General features: G+C 39.6%; 3 non-coding genes across 3 annotated transcripts; all 3 read left to right on the plus strand.

The window, feature by feature from the left end:
* Nucleotides 1–10,092: 10,092 nt before the first annotated feature.
* Nucleotides 10,093–10,250, plus strand: LOC136836774 (U1 spliceosomal RNA). The gene has a single exon (XR_010852476.1). It is a non-coding gene; the product is annotated as a U1 spliceosomal RNA (small nuclear RNA).
* A 10,468-nt stretch (nucleotides 10,251–20,718) lies between these two features.
* LOC136836781 (small nucleolar RNA U3) lies at nucleotides 20,719–20,921 on the plus strand. Its single transcript, XR_010852482.1, has one exon. It is a non-coding gene; the product is annotated as a small nucleolar RNA U3 (small nucleolar RNA).
* Nucleotides 20,922–26,272: 5,351 nt separating this feature from the next.
* On the plus strand, nucleotides 26,273–26,435 carry LOC136836770 (U1 spliceosomal RNA). The gene has a single exon (XR_010852472.1). It is a non-coding gene; the product is annotated as a U1 spliceosomal RNA (small nuclear RNA).
* The last annotated feature ends 1,036 nt before the right edge of the window (nucleotides 26,436–27,471 follow it).

Below are 27,471 nucleotides of genomic sequence, written 5' to 3' on the forward strand. Positions count from 1 at the left end.
ATCCCTCTCGCATCTTCCTTGTAGGAGAGAGATGAGGTGCTGAGCCAAGAAGGACCCACTAACCAAACATCAGACTGTGTGAGTTGCTCGCGATAAACACTCTCGATATCAGGTTCATGGGGTTGTCCTTTCCAGTGACAATGTTGCAAATAAGATGGTGGAGTCAATCCTTGAATTTCAACTCTGTTGGCTGCAAAGGTTTTCCATCTATTGCCCTCCTTTTAATCCACGCTAGGCAACAGTGAATCAGTCCAACATTGAACTGAAGCCTCCTGGACCAGCCGCAACAGACTTCCACAATACAGAACCAGTCTAGCACACAATAAGGCACCAAGTAATTTGGCAAGGAGGGAAACTTTCTTTATAGGGGCTACTCATTACCTCTAGCAGCAATCAATGTTACCTTGAAACTACCCTCTTCGGGCACTCTACATACACACAACACATTCCCCCTTTCCGATGCATCACCAAAGGGCATGAAGTTCAATACAGGGAGATCTCCAGGACAATTCTGAAAATAGTAACGATTAATTCTCAATGATTCAAGTACAGAAAGTCCTACTACCCACAACTTAACTCTGCCTGCATAGCCCTCAGGTAATGGTTCATCCCAATCCTAGACCTAATCTCCAGATTTTGAATAGTATTTTTGCATGCATAACAAAGGGACATATGAACCCCAAGGGGTCAAAACATCGAGCAATTAGGTTTAACACATTTCTTTTAGTACAAACAATATCCCCAAAGGGATCTACATTCTCTACCTTAAATGTAAAACAGTCCGAGGAGGAATCCATTGTAAAGCCTAACACCTTTTTACACCTTCTACAACAGAATCCTCTGTCATGGGCAGGTTTTATAATTAGAAGGCACACTTTGATAGGACATACCCAGCCTTCTTCAACATACCACAGGCTTCATCAAAATCTTACAGGCCTCAGCAGGGCTATCAGCCCCAGAAAGCCAGTCATCAACATACAGATTCTCCACCAGAAATTCAGAAAACCACCTCTGAGGAGTGGTATTTTTTAAATGAAATTTCAAAGTGGCATTCAACAAAGTGGGACTACTCTTATTTCCAAAGGGTACTCTTACAAAACGGAAAATGTTTTGCACAATATCCTTTTCTTCAACAAAAACCTGTGAACATCACAGTCCTCCCCTCCTCACCTTTAATTTGAAGGAAAGCCTTTGTAATATCAGCAGTTAAGGCCACCTTCCATCTTCAAACCTCAGTAGAACTTCTACTAAATCTGAGCTTTAGGAAGGACCACTTTCTAAACAGTCATTTAGGGACACACCATTACTGCCACGAGCTGACCCATCAAACACAGGCCTGATTTGGGGAGATACTGCCTCCCGCACCACAGGTCTATGAGGCAAATAGAACACTTGCACCCTCCCTCCAACTGATGGGGGTGATCTCTTCTATAATACCTTCCTTTTCATACTCTTCAAACACACTGTATAATATTGTTCCTGCAGACCAGGTCCCTATCTAACTTACAACCTCAGATTATCCAATCTTCTCAAGGCATGGTGTTTGTTATCAGTAACTTTAACTTTACAGACTCCTTGATTTCCAGGGAAGGGCCACCTCATAACGGCCTTCCTTGTAACTCTACCAATTTCTTAAATTGCACCCAGAATAGGGTCAGGCTTAATAGCGCCAGAACGTGGTTCCTGGCTTAATACCTACAGATTCTAATTCCCAAAGATTACTACCAGAAGCTATCTTCCTGAAATGAGAAAATGTTAACAGTTGCACACCTACATCACAGTTATCTTTGGACCTAATTGAGGATCCAGACAAAACCCAACCAAACAGCCTCCTGGGCTACAACCCTTCATGACACACAATTTTTGTTGGGAGCATCAGCTTCAATACAAATCTAATCCAACCAACATATATCCTGTATCTTTTGTTGGATCCATACTCATCAGCTAGGTTAAGATGCTAAAAGGCTCTAAGCACTTAGGGATCCACCCTGGTCCTCCATAAAGGGGACAAATTACATTAATCTCAGCTACCTTAAAGCTATATTTGTGGTTATTAGCCCCTAAACTCATCACTTCATAAATGTTACACAAATCTGCCTTGGAGGCTTACCTCCCCCAAAGGGCAGAAAAATGATAATACTCAGAGGTCAGCCACTTGGGCCTGACCCTTGACCAAGTCTCTTGAAATGCAGGATCGATCTGATCCTGTATCCAAACATTACAGTTGCAGAGATTATACCCTGATAGCCTACAACCTTTTATCTTTGCTGTTTGTAATACACAACACTGCTTTTAATAGCCCTCAGCCCCTTGACTCACAAGGAGCCACTCCCACATGTGTAACAGATTCACTCTCCCCCGCACCTTTTTTTCTCCTTCAGGGTTGTCTCACTAGCTGTTGCAGGTATCTTTGCAGACTTATTTAAAAATAAGTGCGTAGTGATGGCCACCTTGCACTTTGAACATCTGGCCCAGCAACCCCTTGCATAATGGCCAGGAGATAAACACTAAGACACAGCCGCTTTCTTCACGAATGGCTTTTTCTCTTTCATGAAAAGTGAGCTTCACTATACCAAAACACTTATCACTAGGATGCAGCTTTCCACAGAATGCACACTGCTGCTTAGAGGCACTATCTTCTGACGAAGTTTGAAGGGCTGGGAGGCTGAACCCTGGATGAGCTTTTCTGCCTTTTTTTCCATGCTGATCCTCAGTCTTCGGTGGTTCAGCCCCTGAAGGGTCTCAGCCCTTTTCGCCCTCAACTTCTCGTTGTAGGAATTCAGCAGCCTTTAAGGTCTCCTTCCTCTTGCTGACTCTGGAGACCACCCAGTCTAATCTCGTGGGAGTAGGGACAAGATCATGGGCGCCAATACCAGCCCATATTGGTCCCCTCCTACCCCAAGAGCCTCCCAAACTGCGAACATGGGCTATCACATCGTCTTGGCAACTTCCGTAACGCCAAGAGTTGATTGTCGTGCCAGATCTCTCCTTGACAACGCAAGCTGCATTAGGTCCTGAATGTGGGCGGAAATTATCTTGTTTGGTTTAGCATACCTCTCTTTTAACAGTTCACATGCTGATTTATAATTAGCTGCCATCTGAGCCAGACCCTGTATAACTCTTCTCGCCGCAGCCTCCAACATGCAGAGGTACATAAATTTGTTGGCAGGAGGCATAGGCTTGTCATCAACAATAGCCTTAAACTGATCCCAGAAAGGCATCCACTCCAGTTATTTTCCACAAATTTTTATGCTCAAGCCTGAGGCAATTTCACACTATGTGCTTCACTACTAGGCTCACTTTTGCAGAAGTATACTGCCTTCAGTAGCCTACTATTCAGGATTCACGAGTCTACCATTACCTAATTTTCTAATCTTTATTCCTCTCTACAAAAAATTCAAAATTCAAACAGCTTGGGGAGAACGTAACAGGTTCCACAGTTCTTTTATACCCCAGTTCATAAAAATTCCACAATAATAACAGTACAAACAAGATACAAAACACAATTGGTACATCAATTTACCAACTTCAATATAAAAAATAGCAAGAAACTCTGAAAAGAAAGGCCATAAATACGACACAGCACAGGGTGTGGGTGACAAGGCACAGGGAATGGGTAACTTCCTAAGGCGTCACCCTCACAAAGGGGAAACAATAATTGTTTTGCAACACAAACACATATATACCTGATTAAACACACTCCACAATTGTCATATAAGTAAAGTTTAGCAATACTCAGAAAATCTACTTAAATTTCCACATTGATACAATGTAAGCAAATAGGGGCGTTCTTTTAGGCGCTAAATGTACATTTAACAAACGTAAACACAAGATCGAGCATTCTTTGGACAAAAACATACATTTAACAGTACTGATGAATCAGTCAAACAGTCTCAACTTGAACTCTGTATTTTAGGGGTGTCTGTGTCCTTGGGGGGGACCTTCTGGTCCATCAAGTCACTGGTCTACCTCATCTTCTCTTTCTGCAGGAGAGAGACCCTCCACAGAACCCTGGCCCCTTCCCCACCACCTGAGCATACGCCTGTTCCAATCCCTAGGACCAAACTGGGGTGTAAGTCCATGTGGAAGGGGCTGTGTTGGGAAGACACTTCCCCGATCACCAACCTGAGTCCTCTCACCTCACGACTCCCAGTATAACCCCAGGAGGTTGAGGAAAGGTGAGAGGGCCTAGCACCTTCACAGACCTGCCAGAGGCCAAGGTCTTGGCAAGAGAGGTAGGTTGTGAATGGTCGTCAACCCATGGTGATGACCATTGCACAGGTCTGGGAGAACAGATCCCATCATGTTAACATGAACAGGGATTGTCCCTGGGAGAGTGAACACGCCAGGCAAACATGTAGGAAGCTACCCTGAGGGAGTATAGGTCGTCTAATGCTGAACATGAGCAGGGACTGCCTGGGAGAGCAATCGTGCACGGGTGAGAATGTGGGCTGTCCTGATGACGTTGCTGCAATCCTCTTCGAGGCTGTGCCCTCTACTAGGAAGAAGAATGAATGGGGACCTCCTTGTGCTTTCCCAGCTGAGCGGACTTGAAAGTCGACATCACTGTCTTGGGACCCTGTTCTTGAGCAGCCATGTCATGGCTCATGGAAACCACGCCTTGAGTTGCAGGAGCTTGCAGGGTGGGGCAGCGCCACGCATGCTGCATGTTCACACACTGTCTTGATAGGCCATGCCTCAGTCTGTGGACCATAGTGCACACCTGAGCCATGCGGCTCTGTTGCACCCTGGGCTGAAGAACCTTCAGCAGCATGAGTCTGGGAGACTTGCACATGCAGAACATCAAAGGCACAGGGGTGTGCAGCAGATGACGTTGCTACATGGGGGGTCCAAGAGAGGGATGAGTTTCCAGGTCAAATCCTTGGAGCCTCGTGCAGCTGAAGGTTGTTCACCAGACCTGGGAAGTGACTTCCAACATCCAGTATCAGTGCCTTAGGTGTCAGTGGCCCAGGAGACCCACGGCGGACTCTGCTCATAAAGCCATTCTGGCTTACCCAAGCACCTGTTGCTCCTGCGCTTGTGAGGCTCAAAAGAGATCTGCAACACGGGTTCCTGTCCAGAGACATGCAGGGGAGAACCAGCAAGAGATCCCATTAGCTTCTTCTGTGGAATAAGACAGACCGTGAGAGGGCATACATGCCTTCTTATAATCAGGAGAAGCAACATTCTCCTTCTTCTGGTCTGTCCACATAACGGGACCTTTAGAAGAAGGGGAGGAGGAGATGAAGACGACGATGACGAAGATAGTGAAGATGAACAGCGCCTCTTCCTGGACTTCCTCTAACGATCACACTTGTACTTCTTCATCAGAACTACCAGGAGAAGCTCCTTCAAGTGGAAGACATTGCAGGGAGCTTGGATGTCGACGGGATGGGAGATTGGTGAACAGTCGTGGGAGCCGCGACCATAGTTGTAATTCGCATTGGCACTAATCGAGGCCGGAGTCCCAGTTACTGACATAATGGTAGAAAGAGGCAACTTGGTGGCACTAAGGTGTGCAATTAGACCCCATGCCGAGGGCTCCCCAGGAAGGCCTAGGGAAAGACAAAGACCCCTAAGGCCTTCAGATGTCTTCTTGATCTCTCCTAGACCTGAAAAAGACTGGTTAGAAGGAACTGCCTCTCTCCTTGCTCTGAGAGGATTCCCCCGAGCAAACTGGAGGAAGCTCTCGAGATATCATGATAGGTCCCCGCCCTCCACATGAACTTCCTATTGATGGAGCAACAGGAGAGCACAGGAGTGACCCTCTCCCTAGAGAGGGGGTAGCAGCAGAAAGTAGTCACATCAGAAGAGAGAGGAAAACCACCCAGTGTCTTCAGGAGAATACTCTCCAAAGATGGATGGGAAGCCTTCTTGTGTCTCCTTTAGCTTAAAAGCATCCCAGTAGCTTCTGAGGCCAATTGACACTCATCCGCAAGGATTATGAAAAGAGCACTCGTGTGTGTGACATTTAGTACAAACCTGAATGCAGATCAATATCAATGGGGAAAGGAAGCAGTTTACTTTTCACGTTTCCCTACACCTTTGTGGTTGCCTAACTAAACTTGCATGGTTCTTGAGTTTGGTTATCATGGCCAAAACCAGAAAAAATATCCATAAATAAAGCACACTGTTGCAAACAGAAAGCTGGAGAGAAAAAACCAGGGCTGAAACAAAACATAGAATAGCTGGCTAACATCAGGCAGAGAGGAGGCTAGTACTTCCCGTCTCTGAATGAAGCTGTTAGCAAGGTGAATGCATCACCCAGCACCGAGGTGGTGAGGGTGCCCCTCATCCTCCTACCAGTAGTTTAACTACTGAACAACCTTGGAGTATTAGGCCAGCCTGCTTCAGCTCAAGCTGAAGGGTAATTCCTTGTGCATGTAAAGACCCTCAGGTTTGTATGTTAGGAAAAATACAATTACTTTTAAAATGTTCGTATTTCAATTAAATAAATTTTATTAACAACAGAAAAATGGCTGATGGTAACAGATTTGGAATGCAATTAATAATTGTTTGCAGTACAATTAATGTAAGGAAGTACTTTCCTTATATGGCAACATATACCTTGGGTGTCAAGTATATGAGGTTCTAAGTGTACATTGCCAGCAGTTGATACCCATGACCACTCTTTTTGCCCTGGTCATGGTTTGTTTTTGGAAAAGGATACTGTGGAAAAGCCAGTCATCTACTGTGAGAACCAGGTCATTTCTGAGCCTAGAGGAAGAATGAACAAAAGCAGAAAGGATTACCATTCTAGCAAGAAAAACGTGGGTATTTCTAAGTACTAGCTCTGTGCCTGTTTTTACCTTGAAACTGGTTTTTTCTTACACTTTTAGAGGCTGCTGATAATGGAGGTGAGTTTGTTTTATTGTCAGCAACTGTTATTTGCCTTAACTCTACTCAACAGTGGTGGGGTGGGCTGTGGGAATTCAGGGGTTTGGGTGGGAAGAGGCTGAAATGGGGCGGGCATGTTTATGTTGTGTAAGCATCCCCTGTAGGAGGAAAACGCATGGGGGGCCATCCGTCGCCAGGAGGAGCAGCTGAAAGGGAGGGGGAGGTAACTGGGGCAGGGAGGAGAAAGTTCTCCACGTGCCCCAACAGCGAGCAAAGTGAGGAATGGCACAAGTTGGGGGTGGGAGGAGGAATGCACAAATGCAGAACGCGTTGGGAACAAGAGTGGGTAGCAATGAAACACGGGGGGGGTGGGTCACAACACTGCCTGGTAACAGGCACGGAGATGTAATTAGAGTTTTGAATTCACGATACACTAAGAAAAGAAGCCCCAGTAAACTTACCTTAGGGACTCCAAGCCTGCACTCACTACCGCACCGGGGGTTAAAATTCACTTTTTTTTTTAAAAGGCCATGATCTTCATACAGCTGAGTTAACATCTCGTAATTGCCATAACAATATCCGTTAATTTCCCGGCAGTTGCCGTAAGAGTTTTCAGGCACAGCCAAGGTGGTGTGTTACAGGTTCAAAGGAGCGTGTGACGCAAGGAATCAGCGTATACTGAAACAAAATATTTATGAATCGTTCCACCCAAACAGGCAGGTGCAATTGTTGGAAGATCTGTGAGGATCGCATAAGATACCCCCACCCCTCCAACGACTGGAGAAACGTCTCAATTCCTCCTAAAACCCCTTTCACCTTGTTTAGTGCTGGCACCTAGGTTCAAACATATTTAGCTGTGTTTAGTACTGGTACCTGGGGTTCAAATGTATTTTTGCCATGTTCAGTGCTAAGCCCAGAGAATCAAATGTCCCTAAGTGCGTTCACAAAATTGAAACTTTAGAAGAACTGAAACTAACATTATCCCCCAGCCCCCATTTTCCTCAGTAAGGAGCTGGCCTGTGTACCAAAAAGCTCCCTTATAAGGGGTTCATCGTAGCAACATTGAAATAGCAGTAGTAGTGAAAGTTTTTGTCTTTGTAACAGCTACCCTTTTAGCATCTTGTTGTTCTGTTTGTTTTGGGGTTTTTGTCTGTAGTGCTGTAAACAGTAAAGTTTGGGTGTTTTCTCATTACCCATGGTCTGCAACCATAACCCTGCTTTCTCTAGGGTCCCTAAATTGTAAGACAGTAACAAGCAAGCAAATCACCCTGTCCTGGGGTGTACGCACCTATAACCCCACATTCCCATCAGGTCCCTTAGCTTGTTGGATGGAGGGAGCAGATCACCTGTCCCGGTGGTATACACCCATGACCCCACTTTCCCAACGGGTCCCTAGCTTGTTGGATGAAGTCCTGTGGTTAATTACAATCGTGCAACAAATTGAAGGTAAATCATAATTAGCAACCAAAAAAACATGGAGGGTTAAGTTAGAAGAAATTAACACTTGTGAACTACTACTTAGATCTACCAAAACATTTACTGATCTAATAGAAGAGTGCACATTTATCCTTGATGTCTGAGTCACCAGTATGCTTCCTCACTCCTTTCTCTTATCTTCCTTTTCTTGGTTCTGGTTTCCTAACATTCGTCCCTCCTTTACACACCTTAATCTTCTTTTTACCCTTTCCATGCCTCCAGACTTTCTAAAATCCCAGCCTGCAGCCACAGAAGGAACTATATTTTGTATGCAGCAGTTGCTGCTTTTCAAAAAGAAATAGACGGGGAGTCAAGATTACTGGCAGGCCAAGCGTAAAGGACTGCATTGTCATCACACCCAAGGCATCAACGAGTCTGTCTGAAGATGCATTGAGAAAATTGAGATTCCATTTTTAAAATTCTTTGATGCCTCCCAAGGATCTGCCATTGCTGAAATGAGGCTCAACATACAAGTCATGATATACACCGAATCATATACATCTGAGGTTGTGAGGTGCTTCATTTGTCACATTTATGGATATCATAGCAAGCAGTTTGGCACCTCACAGTCAGTGTAGGTAGCATTTCCACAGTTACCTCAGTGGATAGCAGAGTAAAATCGCGATCCAAGGAATGGGAGAAATTGATTACATACATTTCATATGGTTTTAGAACACACTGAAGAATTTTATTCTAAAAATTTCTGGCTGATGCATCATAATAACATGAAAATGCGGCGAAGTTTCTTCGGCAAGACCAAGTTTTCTGTATCTCATATAATCAGGCCACGAAAATAGATCTAACTTTCGGTGGTCTCGGTATAATGCTGTATGAGTCATGCACCATGGAACGCATTCAGGCTGGTGGTGGCCTGTTGTATACTGTCACAGATGCACGATTATGCTTACCTTTAACCTTAAATAAAATAAAAGCTACTGAGCTATTAGATTGCTTTGCAGTTTAAAAGTTTGATGACTGGGGGTGAAATGATCAAAATATACCAATTTGCAGCTCTACCCTGTGCAATTTGCTTTTGGATATTTTGGTGGGAAGAGAAGAAAGTAACACAGCTTTGGAATTCCAAGAACTCAGAACAAGTAATTTTACTCATCAAAAATATTTAAAGTAACCTGGCATCTAAGCTTTACATATTGGCTGTGTTTTAGATTTAGCTTGCTCATGAAGCAGAATTCATTCTGTGGTATGTTCAGCTTAATTTCACAACAGCAGTGTGTTGTGACGGCAGAGACAGTTTGACTTGTATAAAATAACATTTTTTTTAACAAATATCTGTTTATAAAAGGTTGGACAGTGGAAAGTGCATGGAACACAATAAAGCGAAAGGATTCTTTATAATAAACAACAATGTATCATTGCTAACGGATAGAGAGAGATAGAGAGAGTATTGTGTTATTTAAATTATAGGGAAAGTTATAAAAACTTTTAAGCCCCTGAAACTAAAATAACAATGTATTGGGGAAACCCAAAAGAAACCAAGACTAATTGTTGTTGTAGATTAACCCAGCCCAGATGGCAGGGCTAGCACCTAGAGCAGCCAGTAAGTCAGCTAAAATCGTAATACAAGCAAGTTCGATTCTGTAATGCAGTTTACTATTGATTATAACTTACCTTATAAATTCAAAATCTTCTGAAAATCAGTCAATTAGAGAAATGCTGCACTGTGCACCAAATGAAATTAATTCCTTTGTATAAAAACTTCATTCTGAGCTATAAGTCTCAGAACATGTTAGCTAGGGTCTGGTTCGGTCAGTGGGAAGCATACTTACCTGGCAATAGGGGCACCATGATCACGAAGGTGGTTCCCCCAGGTGAGGCTCACCATTGCACTCGGTAGTGCTGACCCTTGCGATTGACCCAAATGTGGTCAACTCAGGTGCGCAATTTTGCAGCGGGGACTGCGTTCGCGCTATCCCCTTCAAATACTTATTTCATATAACAACATGAATCACAAAATGTTTTCTGTTCATTGTATACTGGGGAAAGAGAATCCTAGTGGATAAGTTTAAAAGTATATTTGAGGGATTGAAAGTGGTGTTGCCACTCTGTAAAAATTAAAAAACCTAGATATGCTTCTTCAAAACACCTAGGATTGAATGAAAAACTTAGAAATTTTAGGGGTAGGCCTATCTTCCTATAAACTTGCCTATTATCACTAAAAATAAAAACTAAAATTGATAAATAAAATTAAAAACTTCCAAGATTAATAGGATTATAAAAGCAACACATTTTTAATTAAGAATGCTTTCATTGAAAGAAAACTGACAGTGAATCTGAAGAATACTTTATAGAAGAAAAACAGGCAGCAATTCATCTCCTGAATCACTGACTTCTGCTGGATGAAGAGTTACCCTTCAGTATTCTGCTCCTTTCTACATACCTCTTATGGCAGTCTCCCAGTTTTCAAATCATTTATAAGAGACTGTGAAGGCTCCCATTCATAACATTTGACCTGTTGGTGGGCTGTTACTTGTTTTGCTTGAATTTGGTTGCAATGGTAGAAACCAGTAACTTGCTTGTTCTGGGAGTTTGATCATATTGACTTGGGAGAATATTCTCTCACGCATGCTGAAGAATGAAATTAATGCCAAAAAGCGCACACAAAGTTTGATAGTAGATCGAATTTGGCTTCATTATTGCCATACTTTACACACTTTTAAGTTCATGCCAATGAAATAGCATTCTGGCTTAAATGTTGCATGATGCTCCTTTGCATATAGTAAATCTTGCCATTGGTCTGTACTTTTCAGTCTACCTCATTAACAGCATAGAAAATGATAAGCTAGTTTAGCACTGCAACATTTTATTTTTGGAGACAGTGCTAGTTTTGGATCAGCACACAAAGCGCTAATACACTGCCATCCTGAAATGTGAACCTTTCTTTCATTTGTTGACACAGTTCAGCAGAACTTTCTGCAGTCTAAGAGAAATCTTTTCTTTATTCCTTCCTCAAGTGGTTCCTTTAAGCAGCAATGCTGAGCAACGACCACCAACGTTTACATTTCTAAGGTCTTGTATTTTGACACATCCAGGGATTTATGTTGACCAGCTTCTCTGTTGATATGACTGTATCTTCAATAAATATAAGCAGAATACTTCTATATTCTCCTGCAATTGTAGAATAGGTAAACCAATCTGAAATATTCCGACTGAAATTCTAAGTTCATTTTGTCTATTTTACAAGACTAAAGTTCAAGAATAATAGCATATGCTTTGTACGATTGGTTAATGTCTTATAAATTTCCACCAGCCCCATCGACCTTCACTGCCTCACTATTTGTTTCTCCTTGAAAGAAAGCAACAGAGCATCCACTGTTCAATGATAAGGGAAATGACTTTTTACCCTTAGAAAGCCATCGAGTTTGAGAAAGCTTTTAACATTCTGTGCTTGGAGTATGAACAACATCTTTAAATTAACTGAAATTGGTGTAACTGTTTTCTGCTACGCAGAGTAGAAATAACGTCTCTCAAAAATTATTCTAAAATGAAGGTAACTGTGCATGCATGATTTGGTACATAATGAAAAGAATGACATGTACACCCAAGAATAAAAACTGAGGGGACACTCATTTTCAAGAGCGCTTGAAACTTCTTTATTTCTAACATTACAGAACAATTATTGTCGCTACCAAAACCTATGAGGTTACTGAGGGTATCTTTTTCTCTATCAGCAAGTCCTTCACTCGCTTTATATACTAGACCTTCTGCACTTCCATTCTCTACTTCAACAATGTCAAGCAAGGCATCGATTTACTTTAACCTTTCTATCAAAAAATCTTACGACCACAGCTAAGATCTGGCAGACAGAAATATCCGTGCTTTCATCAATAAGTATGGAAAATTTGTTTTCTGACAGATTTTGCAATTTCACTTTCTTCCATGCAACAGAATCTTGCAGGACATAAGAGGCTTTTGTTTTTATCAGTGTGTCATATTTTAGGCGACATCACTATCGGGAACATTTTTATCAGTAATAGTATGAAATGGTCTATATTCGAAAATGGCAAATCATGCTCAATACATAAATCCTGTTACACAGTAGTTCCAGCTCTCATTGCTTTACTTTGATGTCAGTCTTTCTTCTTGGGATAAATTTATCTATCACGGTTGTACCTTTCGTTAACGACAGATTTTTGCATGTTTGGATGAATTTTGTGGCTTAACAAACGAGCTCTATTTACAGCACTTTAGCGTGCAATCACACACACTACAGTAAGCACTTAAGTTTGTCTTCAGGATCAGGCCTTACCCAATCTTTTAATTCATTTTTTGCCATCCATTCCTGTTTGAATGCTTGCTTGCAGTATAGCTTGCTTTTTCTTGAAAAGTTGCACTGCCTGTACTACATCCAGGTTCTGAATCTGAACTGCTCTTTCAATGTTTTCTTATGTTAATGATTTTAAAATAATTTCCTTTACAAGGTGAACTGAAGCATTTAACAATAGTACGTTTGATTCTCAGTCTCAAACAAATAAACTGAACTCCTGAAACAGATGAGTAGCTAATTCCTGCGTATCAAATATCATCGTCTTGTAAGGCACAAGTGTTATACATGACACGTCGGCATGCAATATCTCGTAGAATGTCCATGTGAACAGGGTTTACTAATAGTCACACCAAGATCGTGGACGGGAAATAATCACAGATATAGCTCACCATATATACTATAATCTGAGTCCATTTATTCTTATCTTGGGACTAACTTAAATCCAGCATAAATAATCAATTATCCCTCTAAGATTCAACGTATTTCTATTAAGCGAAAAAAATAGTAATAATAATAAATAAGCTCCTCCTAGCCTAGCTGAAATTAGGGTAAAGGCGCTGTTCAAACTTGAAAAAAACAAGGATGGAGGGAGGACAAGATGAGGCGAGAAATATGAATCATTAAAGATTATTTTTTTTTTATAAAATGTGCATTTGTATAAAAGAGTCACCTTGATTTAGGTACGGTTCATGTCATCATATGAACACAATAAAGGTTGTCAGTACAAACTTCCCATGTCCATCATATTGTAGATGTAACAAACAGTTTGCAAGTGGAAATAAATGTGATGCAAATGGCTGCACAGGTTCAAGTTACGTTATCGTTAGAATGGCTGAATTAGGTAAATACAGTTTTATTAAGAAGAATCTTTTACTTTAACACTAAAATTATCTACAATTCCTTAATAAAAAGACGTCCTTTACAGATGTCAAGGCATTCAGATTTTCTTCATGATGTACCTCATACGCCTCACCATAAACAGAATTGGCTCAGTGGGTGACCTATCGTGGTGGTGATTTCATTGTAGGAAGTTTTAGGTGTTGACATATTGATGCAAGTAAGAAAGGACAGTTGCTTTAGAATATAAAGTAAAATTATAGAATTTCAATTAAATCCATTATTAACAGAAAAAAGTTGTTGGTTTTAACAAATTGAGAATGCAGTTAATATTAGTTATTACGTGATAGATAAAGATGATGAATTTATTTTTCTTGCATGGCAATATCTACCCTACGTGTCGAGTTATATATAAAGGTTCATGTATAACTGAATCATGAGAATATGGAACGTGATGAATATATAAATAAAGACAAAATCCACAAAGGAAAGAGAAACACTGGAGTGCTGTGAGGCCTTTCGACCTCGTCCTTTACTTAGCAGACTGAAGAAATATAAAAGTAAGTTTGTGGTTATAAAGGAAAAAATAAGTACCTGGAACTCAAACACAATTAAATTGAGCAGAACTGCTAAAACAGGGTTAAATATTAAGATGTTTCAAGAGGATTAGGGTCAACCATTCAGAAGCAGGGGACAGGACAATTAAAAGATTATACAAGGAGGTGACTGACCACTAAAAAATTTTCGCAAACTTGTGGTTGATATCTCTAACCACTTGCCAAGCTCTCTGGCATGGATTCCGTCATAAAAAAGATACCTTGGAAAAGCCAGTCATACTGATGACAAATGCCAGAACATTTTGAACTTTGTTTAGGAGAAATTGAAGGCGATCAGCCTTCAAGAAAAAAATGTTAACACCTTTATATTATCTTCCTTTCCTTTGTTCCTGACCTGTCTACCATTGCAAACCTTAACCTCTCAGTCCATTTCCCTATGCTCAGTTTCATAAAATTTTGATCTTGTCCAGCAGAGGAACTTTATTGTATGCATGCAAAGTTAAGAACAAAAGAAATTCATAGGAGTCAAAATTACTGGACAGTCTAAACCAAAGAGAGCATTTTCAAATACACCCCAGGATCAACCCATGTGCTGATACAACAAGGAAACCGTGAGTTTCAAATGCTGGGCCCTCAGGGGAAGATGAACAAGACTACTTCTTCAGGATATTTTATTAAATTATTTGGACCCATTCTGACCTCTCCTACATCAAGTCTACTTGGGAGATGCATTGGGAAAAGGGGAGATTACATCCGTTGAAATTCTGCATCCTTCAGGCCCTGTCGCTACTACAGAGGCTCAGCATAGAGCATGATGTACAGTGAATTATATACATCTGAGCCTTTGAGATACCTCACTTGTCTTTAGTTAATGACATCATAATAAGGAGCATGTGGTTTGTGCAGTAAACTTTGACTCAAGACTGGCTGGAGAAGCTCTCAAAATCAAGAGTAACACACCCCAACTGCTCCAAAGCAATATTTATTCATTCAAATGATGCAGGCAAGAAAGTTCACCTTCATTACCAGCACTTTGAATATAGGCTTAGTTATCAGACTTTGAATGGCTATTTTAATTTCTTACCACAACAAAACATAAGTACTCAAGCATTAGGAGAGGAGGTGTCAGAAGGGTTTCATGTAAATCTTGGGCATTTTGGAATTAATGATGTGTTTAGCTCTCCAAAATCATCCAACACTCCTGCAGAAGACTTGTTATCATCCTTTCGCGTATTGTCTTCCATGTCCCTTCCATTGTCCACCCCTTTAAACGGATATTTGTAAAAATGTGTTATTACATATGATTCAAACTGTCTCTTTGCCATCACAACAGACTCTTGTTGTGAAATTAAACTGAACATACCACAGAATGAATTCTGCTTCAATGAGCAGGCTAAATCTAAAACTCACAGCCTATATGCCAAAGCAGACCTTAGATTATTTGAGATATTTTTGATAGGTAAGGTTATTTATTCTAGTACTTGAAATCCCAAAGCTGTTACTTTCTTCTTTTTCCACTAAAATATCCAAAGGCAAATGGCACATGGGGATGCCACAAAAGCCACTTTGGTAGTATGTAGAACATCAGGGCCACCCATTTTTTTATTATGGTGCATCAGTCAGAAAAATTTTATAATGAAATTGTTCAGTGTGTTCTAAACCATATGAAAATATACTTCAATTTTACCACTCCTTGGATCGCTGATTTTACTCTGGCTATCCACTGAGGTAACCGTGGAAATGCTACGCTCACCAAAGACTGTGAGAGGTCCCAAACTGCTTGCTATGATATCCATAATTGTGACAAATGAAGCACTTCGCAGCCTTAGATGTATATGATTCCGTGTATATCATGACCCAGATGTTGAGCCTCATTTCAGCAATGACAGGGCCTTGGAAGGCGTCAAAGAATTTTGAAAATGGAATCTCCAGACAGACTCTTTGATCCTTGGGTGTGATGACAATGCTCTTCTTTACGCTTGGCCTGCCAGTAATCTTGATTCCAGTGTATTTCTTTTTGAAAGCAGCAACTGCTGCATACAATGTAGTGCCTTCTGTTGACTGGGATTATAAGAAATTGACCATAGGAAGAGTGACAAATGTTAAGGTGTGTGAGAAGGACGAATAGTCAGGAACCGAGGAAGGAAGATAATGTACAAGGAGGGGTTAAGAGCCGTTGGCGACTGTAAATATCAAGGGTGAATATTTTTCTTCTTAGAACGGTAATCCTTCCTCTTTTGTTTATTCTACACGGGGTTCAAAAATGTCCTGGTTCTCATCAGTAGATAACTGGCTTTTCCATGGCGTCCTTTTCCAAATCCATGACTAGTGGCAAAAGTGCATTTACAGGTGTCAACTACTGGTCCGATTTACACTATGAACCTTTACATATACTCGACTACACCCAAGGTACATGTTGCCATATAGGGAAAAGAAATTCATTACATTAATCTGTTACAAATTAATTAATATTAAAGTTAATGGAAATTCATTTAATTGAAATTCTGTCATTTTACTTCACATTCCAACCACATTCAACCAAACTCTTTATTCTTGCATCATCTATACATAAGCTTTAGAAAAATCGACAGCATAAGAGGTCAGCCAATAAACCAATCATGTGTAGAGTGTAGGGCAAGTGGTATGTCATGGGGAAATTCTGAATATGTTAACATGTGTAAAGAGAGTGTTATTCTTTTAATTGTGGAATTAGTGATTATTTTAGTGCCACAGTACTGATTCATGCTAAGAAAATTGTATGTAGTTTATCCACATTGTTAAGGACATGGAATCTATAGTAAGGGCTTTCAGGGTATTCACATGATGATATGAACCTTACTCAAACATGGTGACTACGAATCATCTAAGGCCTGAAATTCATCCTGAGGATACTTCCATTTGTTTTATATTATCTGATTCATGCATCGTGTGTGGTTGCTCAGAATTGTGGAGTATAATTATTACTTTTACTAGTCATTAACAATGTTAAATTTTATGTAGAACCACTCATTTAAGTTTTAAAACTAGGTTGCAACTTTCCACTCATTCCAGAGTGTTTATGCTGTATAGTCAAATGCAAAGTCATCATTTTAGCACTGGGCAAAGAACTAATCGAAATTTTGACCTCGCCTGGTGAACTCTCGCGGACCATTACATTAACTCGATAGCAACCATTAAACCAAAAGTAATGAGAAAAGTGAACTTGAACATGGATGAAAAGGGAGCCCATAGAAATGGAACTTGGGAAAATTACACTGTCTGGCATCGTATGACTACCAGACAGAATCCTATATATATGAGGACTCTGGAGGCAGAAGGCAGTGAGAAGTAAGGCACTAAGGGTCAGAGAGTGTTGAGGTGTGTGGAGTGACAGTAAAGGCCCAAAGTGATCTGTGAACATTATATCAAATTTCTGAGTGCCCATGTAATATTTGTTTCACCATATGTAATATTTGTTTATACTACTCGTGGCTTGATATGTCAATTGTCCTAGCTTACATTTGGAGGCTACCATTCATTTTAGGACAATTAGCTCTGACTAGCCTATACATAACAACTCAATCCTGGGCATAGGCTAAACAAGTGTAACACACCAGCCTAGGTTAATAAACCCCGGACTACTCTTAGCTTGGACTGGTACTTGATGTCGTAGACGGACGAATCTTCATTTTGTGGTTAGGGTTAAGGGAAACGCCGACTCCCGCGGGTTGTTTAATGCTTCTTAGTAGGTTACATGGTGTAAACAACTCATTCCTAATGTTCCTTCCATAACTGTTAGAACTGGTTCTTACATAGTTACTTATACTGGTTCCTGTAATGCGAATGCCCTAGACCGGTTCTCTTTTACAAGGGAGAAACACGACATTTCAAATGAAAATAAGGGGAGTTACATCCCTTTCCCCTCTCAAGTCACCAAACACGTCTTAAACAGAGTGAGTTGAGCTTACGCAACTACGCACTTGATTGAACTTATGCACTTACGTACGCACACTCGATCATAGACAATATCAATTTCGAGTGGTTAATTCAACTTATTGATAAGATGAAAACCAATTCGTTTTTCCAGTTCACCAATTATGAAGGGCATTGTCATTAATTGAAAAGAAGGATTTCCTTCATTACATCATTTTACCTCTACGGAAATTGGTTTTCATTTATCAAGGACAATCAGTCCCTTAAATTACAAAATATAGGGTAGACTATAAATCTAACAATAACCATACAAGTCTTGCAAACAGTGAATACTTCCTATCTCTCAACCAGAGATATAAACTTTAACGTTTAATCAGTAATAAGGTCTGCTAACAGACATGTAGAGCAAGTTGTGGGACGCCACCCTTAAGGCGCGTTTCTGCCTAACCATCCTAATAACTTTACCAAGCTAAACACTTATGTAAGAGTGATCTAAAATTCAGTCAAGATCTAGTCACTCCTCATTAGGTATAATCACTTATGATCATTTTCTCACAACACCTCAGCTTACATGCGTCATACAGGTTTATTCACTCAACAACCATAAGCGGAAAAACTTTCCTTTAAAGATAATATACCTCTTAAAGCATCTAATGACTAACACACATCAGTCACATAATCTTGAACAACTCAACCAGGTTTGTAAAGCTTTTGGACAGGTTACTCTTCATACAAAAACTCAACTGAGTACAAGTTCCTTGTACACAAAACAAGTAATGCCATTATCAGATCTATTATCTACGAATACAGTTTACAAGAATATTTGGAAATTAATATAGGTTATATATAAAAACTGTCCAAAGCATGCAAATACAAAAATACTCCTCACAGGCAATACAAAAATACACAATGCACTATATAAAAAAATACAATGATTTCACATTTCTTCGAGTAACCTAGAAGGAAGAACAATACTACTAGCACCCCTGGTTTGCACTCTTTCATTCACTACATCAGGAGTGATGTCGTCCATTTCCTGCATTTTTACTAACCACTGTTCTTGTCAGCAGCACATTCAAAACTTGCTCAGCGGAGACTTAGCGAATGACACGTTCGCTGGAGACCCCGCTGACAGCTCTGAGGGTGATGTTACAGATATATGTTTTATCATTGCATGTTTATTATGTCTCTCATAATTGCCATTTGTTTGTCTGTCAACAAGCACAGATTTCCGAAACATAATCTCTGTTTTGTCTTGTCTGTGTGTAGAAACTACATTGCAGCTCGCACCAGCCAGTAACAACCCTGAAGATTCTGTACATGTATTCAGTAAGGAACTAGTAATAAACTCGAAAACACCCAGCCAGCATGTCACTCAATACCTTCCTTACACATGTCCTTTGGGACGGCTGTAGAGTTTCCCTTCAAGGATCGTCACCCTATGTTTAAGGTTAAGCCAGCCTTGTGCTGGCACAGGCTCTTGCTCCTGGAGCAGCCCGTACTCATCACCCTCCTTTCTCTCACAGACCAAACCTGCTGACTGCTTAGTCTCTAGACTCATCAAAATTTTTTGTAGTTAGAAGTATGGACGATGATGGAGAAGGATGCCCTGGAAGTTGTAGAAGACTGCTCTCCAGGCTATTCCTAGTGTATTTTCGTAGTGGAGAAGGCGACAGGAGTTTGGGCACTGATCATCATTTCTTGCTGATGAACGATTTCGTACAACAGACTATATTCAAGTTGGAAACCCCATGTTCCGTGTTGGCTTCTGTCAGAGAAGGCAACCTCATGCCTTTGCTAGATCAAAAGGGTGCGTTATTTCAAATTCCCATCTGTCCAGATTCCCAGAAGTACAATACTTCCATTTCATTTATGACAGGACAGTTTATTCTGTTTGGCCTATCAGCTGCCCACCGGCGTTCACATGTGTTAATGTTGGTTGTGTCCCATTCACCAGTTGTATGAAAATGAGAGAGAGAGAGAGAGAGAGAGAGACAGTGTGTTCTGTAAAACGTCGCACGATAACAGTAGAAGAGTAGCATCCACAACTGTACAGAAGAGTAGCATCCACAACTGTAGAATTTTATTCTCAAGTTCCAAAGATCAGAAAGAATGCGCTGAACTTAGAAAACTAACGTGGACAACTTGACCACATCAATCCAAGAAAGATTTTGTCTTATCTTTACCATTCACATATCAGATGTTTATATGAACAAAGCAACACGATTCACACGTTGCCATATGTCTAGTTAACACTCAAATACTGTTTGGGAAGAGTTAGCGTTCAATATCATAAATATGTTACTGTTGTAATTCATTGGTTCCACCTTCGGCCGCATACTTCAAGCTTTATGCAGTAGATTCTCGTTATGCTACCATTGACGTATTTTGATGTTTTAGTCATCAGTGAAATCATTAAAAAATTTAAAATGTTAAATTATTGATGTAATATTGACTCTAAAAACACAAACACATTAATATTATAAAAATGCAAATCATAAAATGGTGGGCAGGGTGAAAGTGAGTTGCTGTTTTAACTTAAAGCCAAGTAGTTCGAACTAGTAGCGAAATCATGTTTGTAATCCCTATTCGTTTTCTTGATAAAATTTCTGATCTGAAGATTTTTCTCACTCTTTGACGCCACTGTGAAATTTGTACATTTAATATTATTATAGAAAACATGTTAAGAACAGTAATAAACCATTAATCGTTATAACTACTTTACCATCCAATCATTATTAACATAATTATCGCTAATAATGAAGAGAGTCAGCATCTTGTGTGATGAGATCTCAAAGTTTTGAGGCTGGAGGCATGATCATACTACATAGGATCAATTCTATAGTGTGATTGACGAGTTTAAGTCCAAAACTCGCAACGAATTCAACCACGATGACGAGGTTAGTGTCGTCCTCTGAGCAGGAAGCAGCTCTTGGTATTCAATTACTCCTGGCATTGAAGACCGTTCCCTCATGGGCTCGCCCTTGAGTGGAGGAGGACGTCACAGGCTGAGTGGTTGAGTTCCAATCCACTATTGGATTCTATGATTTTCTTTTAAATTTCCCTTCATGGGATAAAAATCTCCAATCAATTCCCTATAGCTCATTAGGTCATAGGAACTTTCTCAAGACCAATGAAATCTAAAATGGTTTATTTTTCAACTTAAACTTTCCAATTAATTTTTTCCTCATGCACTCTTGCCTTTTCAAAATACTTCATTTTAACTTGTGTACTTTTAATCTCTGCAAAGTGGTCTTGAGGTTATAAATAAAAATGCCTCTATAAAGGTCCATCTTCTTGCAGAGTGTTACATAAGATAATTGTATTGGGAAAATGGCTCGCACTCTACTGTCTTTTTAAGTTCTGAGTGTCAGTGTTCGATCATTATTTTTATCAGAAAATATGTGAGTATTCTAAATTTCAATTTCTGTTGCCAAATCCTAATTTTTAATTAAAAATAATAACCTTGTATACAGCTATTGAGTGATTCAGATTATACAGGGTGTTCGTAAAGTCTGGACGCAGGAAATATCATTATTTACAACTAACTAGGTTTTCAGTATAGTTTTTAGTAAAAAAACAAAAGTGAATCTTTTATTTAATAGAAATATTAATAAATGACATCTTCAATGCTGACTTCCACCATTTGTGAAGCAAAGTTGATGCTCTTTTAGAGATTCACATAGACCCAATGCATTGCTCGAGCTGGTGATGGTACAAGATATAGATAGTGAAAGGTATAAGGAGACAGTGAAAAGGCACAAGATAGTGGAAAGTTAGAGGTAGATATTGGAAGCTATGTTACCGATAGTGCAAAGGTACCAGGGTGACAGTGGAAATGCATAATTCAGATAGTGGAAATTTACAAGGTAGATACTGGAAGGGTATAAGATAAATAGTGGAAAGGTACAAACCAGATAGTTGAATGTTATGAGGTAGATCGTAGCAAGGTGCATAATGGAAAGGTACAAGACACATAGGTGAAAGTTATGAGGTAGAGTGTGGAAAGGTATAAGGTTGATCGTGGAAAGGTACAAGGCATGTAGTGGAAATTTACAAGGTAGACAGTAGAAATGCACAAGGTAGGTAGTGGAAAGGTTGAGAATATGTAGTGGTAAGTAAAAAGGTAAATAGTTGAAAGGTACAAAACATGTAGTGGAAAGTAACAAGGTAAATAGTGGAAAGGTTCAGTGTACTTGGCAAAAGGTGCATGAGAGATAATGGAAAGGCACAAGACAAATAGTGGAAAGGTATCAGGCAAATTGTGGAAAGGTATGATGCAGAGTGGGGAAAGATATACGATAGATAGTGGAATGATACTAAGCAGAGTGTGGAAAGATGTTAAGTAGGAAATGGAAAGGTGCAGGACAGGTAGTTGAAAAGTGAGGTAGATAGTGGAAAGGTAGAAGCAGACAACTGAAAGGTACAAGGCATCTAGTTGAAGTTATGGGGGTAGATAGTGGATAGGTTCGAGGCAGATAGTGGAAAGTAACGGGGTAGATAGTGAAAAGGTACAAGGTAAATATTTGTAATGTATATAAGACATAGTGGAAGGTCTAAGAAATAGATTAGTGAAAGGTACAAAGTAGGTGGGAAGGTCTGAAGTAGATAGTGAAAGGCACAAAGTAGATGGTGGGAAGGTGAAGGTAGACAGTGGAAAGGTATGTGGTAGATAGTGGAAAGGTATGGATAAATATTGGAAAGGTAAATGATAGATAGTGATTAGGTTCTTGAGGCAGATGGTGGAAATGTATGATTCAGTTCAAGATGGACAACGGGAAGTATGAGGTAGATAGTGGAAAGGGGCAAGGTAGATAGTGGGAAGGTATGAGGTAGGTAGTGGAAATACATGGTAGATAGCAGAAAGGTATGACATAGATAATGGAAAGGTATGAGATAAATAATGGAAAGGTACAAGGTAGATGGTGGAAAGGTATTAGATAGATAGTGGAAAGGCAAGGTAGATACTGGAAAGGTATCAGGTAGGTAGTGGAAAGGTACAAGATAGTTAGTGGAAAGTGAGGTAAATATTAGAAAGGTATGAGGTAGATTTTGAAAAAGATAAGTGGGTAGGATGGTGAAACCAAGGTTGAAGCGCAAGCTGTACCAATTCAGAGAGATTCTCCTTAGGCAGTTGATCATTGTTGGAAAATCAGATCACAGACATTAAGCCTACAATTGGTGTGAAAATCTGATCACAGACGTTTAAGCTACAGTTAGTGCGATCACTTATCTTATCCCTGATTTGCAAAATAATACTTTCTGAAATTGAGTACAGTGTATTTTACTACTTTAAAATAAGATTATGTTTTTCACTTTGTCATTTATTTCACCAAATTGACTCAAGGATAGAGCAGGGTTGAGAGTGGTTGAAAATGTTTTATTGGGGGACAACAGTTTAGATATTGTCGTTTGTGGAATCCACCTTGTTTTCAAGTGTTTCAACCTCTAGAGTGGAGAAGATGAAATGAAGGCCAGCATGAAAGCATTGCTCCAGGGCCAAACATTTTAGATTCAGTAACCAAATTCTGCTGTATAGTACCTATAGTTTTTGCTATTAGCAAAATTAAATGTTTATAATTTGTTGTACAGTATTGGTAAAAAGATATAAACTTTCATTTTTGCAGCTTTAAAATTTTGATGAATTGCATTCACAGTGATATAGCACCATGCTCTAATATTAGTATTTTACTAGCCACTGAATAGCAAAGCATTATAGCATAACTTTTTTACTGTATGGTGTTAATGCAGATGATAATGTTTGATGCTTCCAGAGTTTCAACCGCATTTATTTAAATGAGAAACATCTAATACTTATAAGAATTATGCAGCTGAAAAATTGTTGAAATTTTGCTGTCATTTTTGACGACAGGAAAGATATCAAGATAAAGATGGGGATAACGCGATAGCAAAATTCTAACAGTGGGTAAGTCTTCTTTCAGCTTATAAAAGTTTTCTGAATCTTGCCAGCTATAGCTGGTGCAGGCTGATTAAGATGTGCTCATTTGGTATGGGTGGAGGAACCCATCTAACTGACTGCTCTTGATTCTGCTTTTTCATTACAATTCAGACTGCTCAAACAAATTAATGCACAATCCCTGCGAGTAGCAATTCTCTCTTCTTATCATTTTGACTTCTTGTTGCCCAGATGTGAAATGTAATGGCCTCTCATGTAACGATTGATTGTTATTTGGGTGAAACAATCTTTACGATTGTTCCATTGTTTCTCCTGCCCTCCAGTGTTTATCATCAAGGTGACAAGGTGATGTCCGTCATGGAGTGAGTGACAGCAGTAGTCAGGTTTTGGATGGTGATCTGAGAGGTTCTGGGCATTTTGCAGTTACAAAGGCAACAGCAGCATGGTTGAATGGCAATAATGGAGGATCTGGAAGTCATTTTGATGGATGGGTCTGTGGTACCTGTTTGACTTCGACGGGAGGATAAGGACCTCTCTGTGTGTGTGTAATGGCTTCTTCATTGGTGGCAGCACAGATGGGTTTGTGGCATCTGTTTGACTTCGACAGGAGGATGAAGACCTCTCCGTCTGTGTGTGTGTGTGTGTAATGGCTTCTTCATTAGTAGCAGCATGGATGAGTCTGTGGTGCCTGTTTGACTTCGACGGGGGGATGAGGACCTCTCTTTAGTAATACGCCAAGGAGAAAAAATTCTCCTTTCCTGTTACACCCATCAATTACTTACATGCCACATGGCTTTTTAAACATTGTCCACCCTCCTTTATTATATGATTGTATGGCACCACAGACTGTGTGGCATTTTCATCTTGGGTATTCTCTTGAGAGTGTTTCTTGAATGTTGGGACAAGAAAGGTAAAGTAATTACTTAGAGCAAGGGGTCTCCTAAAGAATATAACATACATGTCCACCTTGTCTCTGCTGGTTGGAGTCCAGAATTTCACACCAGGTCTCATATCCACTTCAGCACCATACCTTCAATTATACAGTGCCATTGTGCAAGGGCCTGTGCTGTCATAAAGCCTGCTTAATTTTAAAGCTTGAAGTTGTTATATGCACAACAGTTATGCATATATTTGGGCTACATGGCTGTGATAAGCACATGAAGTGACCCTCATAATGGATAGCGGCAGAGTGACATAGTTTTTCTTTGTTATCCCAAGAAAGGCAGACTTTACACCACACTATTTCTAAATCAGTCCCTTAAATAAACATCAGTGCTGTATGATGGTTTGTGTTCCATTTCTTCTCAAAGAGACATTTTGTACAATAGTCTAAAAACTACTACAATTGTATTGTGTTGCCTTGCAAACTTGCCTTGCACCATTTGAATATGTGCTTTGACCTTGGCCCCCATCTCAGTCAGTGCAAAACTTCCCTAACCACTCAGTTCTAACTTAACGAAAACATCTTGCATGCTTACTTAACCAGACCTTCATTCCCAAACCCTCTTAGATGGCCTTCTTACATATCAGAGCTCTGCCCCTGGACCCTCAATAGACTCTGACTGATCTTTAGCAAACTTACTTGAATCCTTTTGAATAAATGATCAGGCCAAAACTTCCAATGGGGTTAAAACAGAATTATCCTAACTTCGTCCCTTCACTAGCCTAACAGTTATTTGGGTGGGTTGATTGATGGGTGGATTTCTGCTACCAGAGCATAATGTATTTGGAGGATGGAATGGAAGGTCTGATGAGCAAGTTGGGCGAATTTTGAGCTGGTACACTGGTCAAGTCGTACGATGTCTGAAATTTAAAAATTCCCACCTATATTACCTCCAAACTGGTCACGAGAAATAAACATTAATTTAGATTAAGCCAGCCTTGTGCTCTCACAGGCTCTTGCTATATGGCAGCTCATAACCAAGAAAAAACCAGTGACACCTTGAAATGTCCATATTCGTGGTTTGGAATTGAATGGTTTGATTTCAAAATACTAGGACCCATAGCCCTGTGTATTGACATGGTACAGAGGGGCCTGTGGCTGCTGTGCACACAGAAGTTGAATTTAGAAAATTTTGCATCTCTCTAAAATAATTGAATTTAATTAATAAATAAGATCATTTTCGGACTTTTACAGATAGATAAATATTTTTTTAGATTAATAATTTTTCCTTCACAGGATTTTTTTGGTGCTTGTTAGGTATGACACTGGTCAGTCATTCTGTTGATAGAAAACCAACAGACTAGGAATCACTAAGCCATTTGATTTTTTAATGTAAATTTCAGTTATTTTTAATTTTAATTCTAAATATAAAATGGTTTAAATACTGGGCATTAAGGTAATACTCTAGTGTGAATCAATAAAAAGAATTATTTTGTATAACAAGTTTATTTGTGAGCTACATGTCCTCAGAACATGTTAGCTAGGGTTTAGTTGTGTGGGTGAAAAGCATACTTACCTGGCACAGGGGACACCATGATCACGAAGGTGGTTCCCCCAAGGTGAGGCTCACCATTGCACTCCGGTGGTGCTGACCCTTGCGATTGACCCAAATGTGGTCAACTCGGGTGCGCAATTTTTGGTAGTGGGGGACTGCGTTCGCGCTATCCCCCTTCAAAACTTATTCATATAACAACATAATGAATGACAGGGTGTTAGCCCGTTCAGTCAGTGTATATTTGAGAAAGTGAATGCCAGTTACAGAACTAGAGTATTTACGGATGAGTGAGGGGAAAACATTAAGTATTTGTTGTGTCATAAAAGTGATATACATTACATGTGTAGGAAATAAGCAAACATTACAAACGTCTGAAAATATGAAGAAGTGAATAAGAAAGTCTGCTTAGAAGTAGTCAGTCGGGAGCGTTCGACCATTTGTCCTTTCTTTCAGTTTCCGTGGCAGCTAACATCCAGACTTGGACTGCAATTCCTCCCCCAACTCTCCCTCCTCCTATTCAGCAAACCATATAAAAACAGAAAATTTACATGCATTTTAGCCAATAAAGTTATGAATAATTCCAAAATCATTTAAGGTACTAAGATAATTTTGTATGGGAAAAAATTAGTTGACATTATATTGTGCTTTTAAAGGAAGTAAATAGCAACATAATATGAAGTATGTAAAATACATTTGAATATAAACATGCATGGAAGATAGTTGAAAGGTTTAGTACAGTAAATATGTAATCAAGTAACATATATCCTGTTAAATGTATTGTAGTGAAAAACATGACTGTATGGAGTGAAAGATTTAACATTATTAATGATTAACAAAAGTAATAATTATATTTCACAATTCTGAGTAAAGCAAACATATATATAAAATATATGAACAGATAATAATTAACAAATGGAAGTACCTCAGGTTGAATTTCTGACCTCAGATGATTCATACATTAGTCACCATGTTTCAAGTATGTTTTTCATATCATCATGTATTATACACTGAATGTTGTTAGTATAAATTTCTTGCCCTTAACAATGTGGATATCACAACTTAATTTGCAAAAGTAAAATAAATGTGATGCAAATGAATTGCACTGGTTCAAGTTTAGATTGTATGTTAAGGAAATATTATATAAACTAAATACAATCTACTTAGCACGAATCAAAACTGTAGCACTAAAATAGTCACTAATGCCACAATTAA

This window comes from Macrobrachium rosenbergii, chromosome 56, assembly GCF_040412425.1.
Source record: "Macrobrachium rosenbergii isolate ZJJX-2024 chromosome 56, ASM4041242v1, whole genome shotgun sequence".
NCBI classification, from domain to species: domain Eukaryota; kingdom Metazoa; phylum Arthropoda; class Malacostraca; order Decapoda; family Palaemonidae; genus Macrobrachium; species Macrobrachium rosenbergii.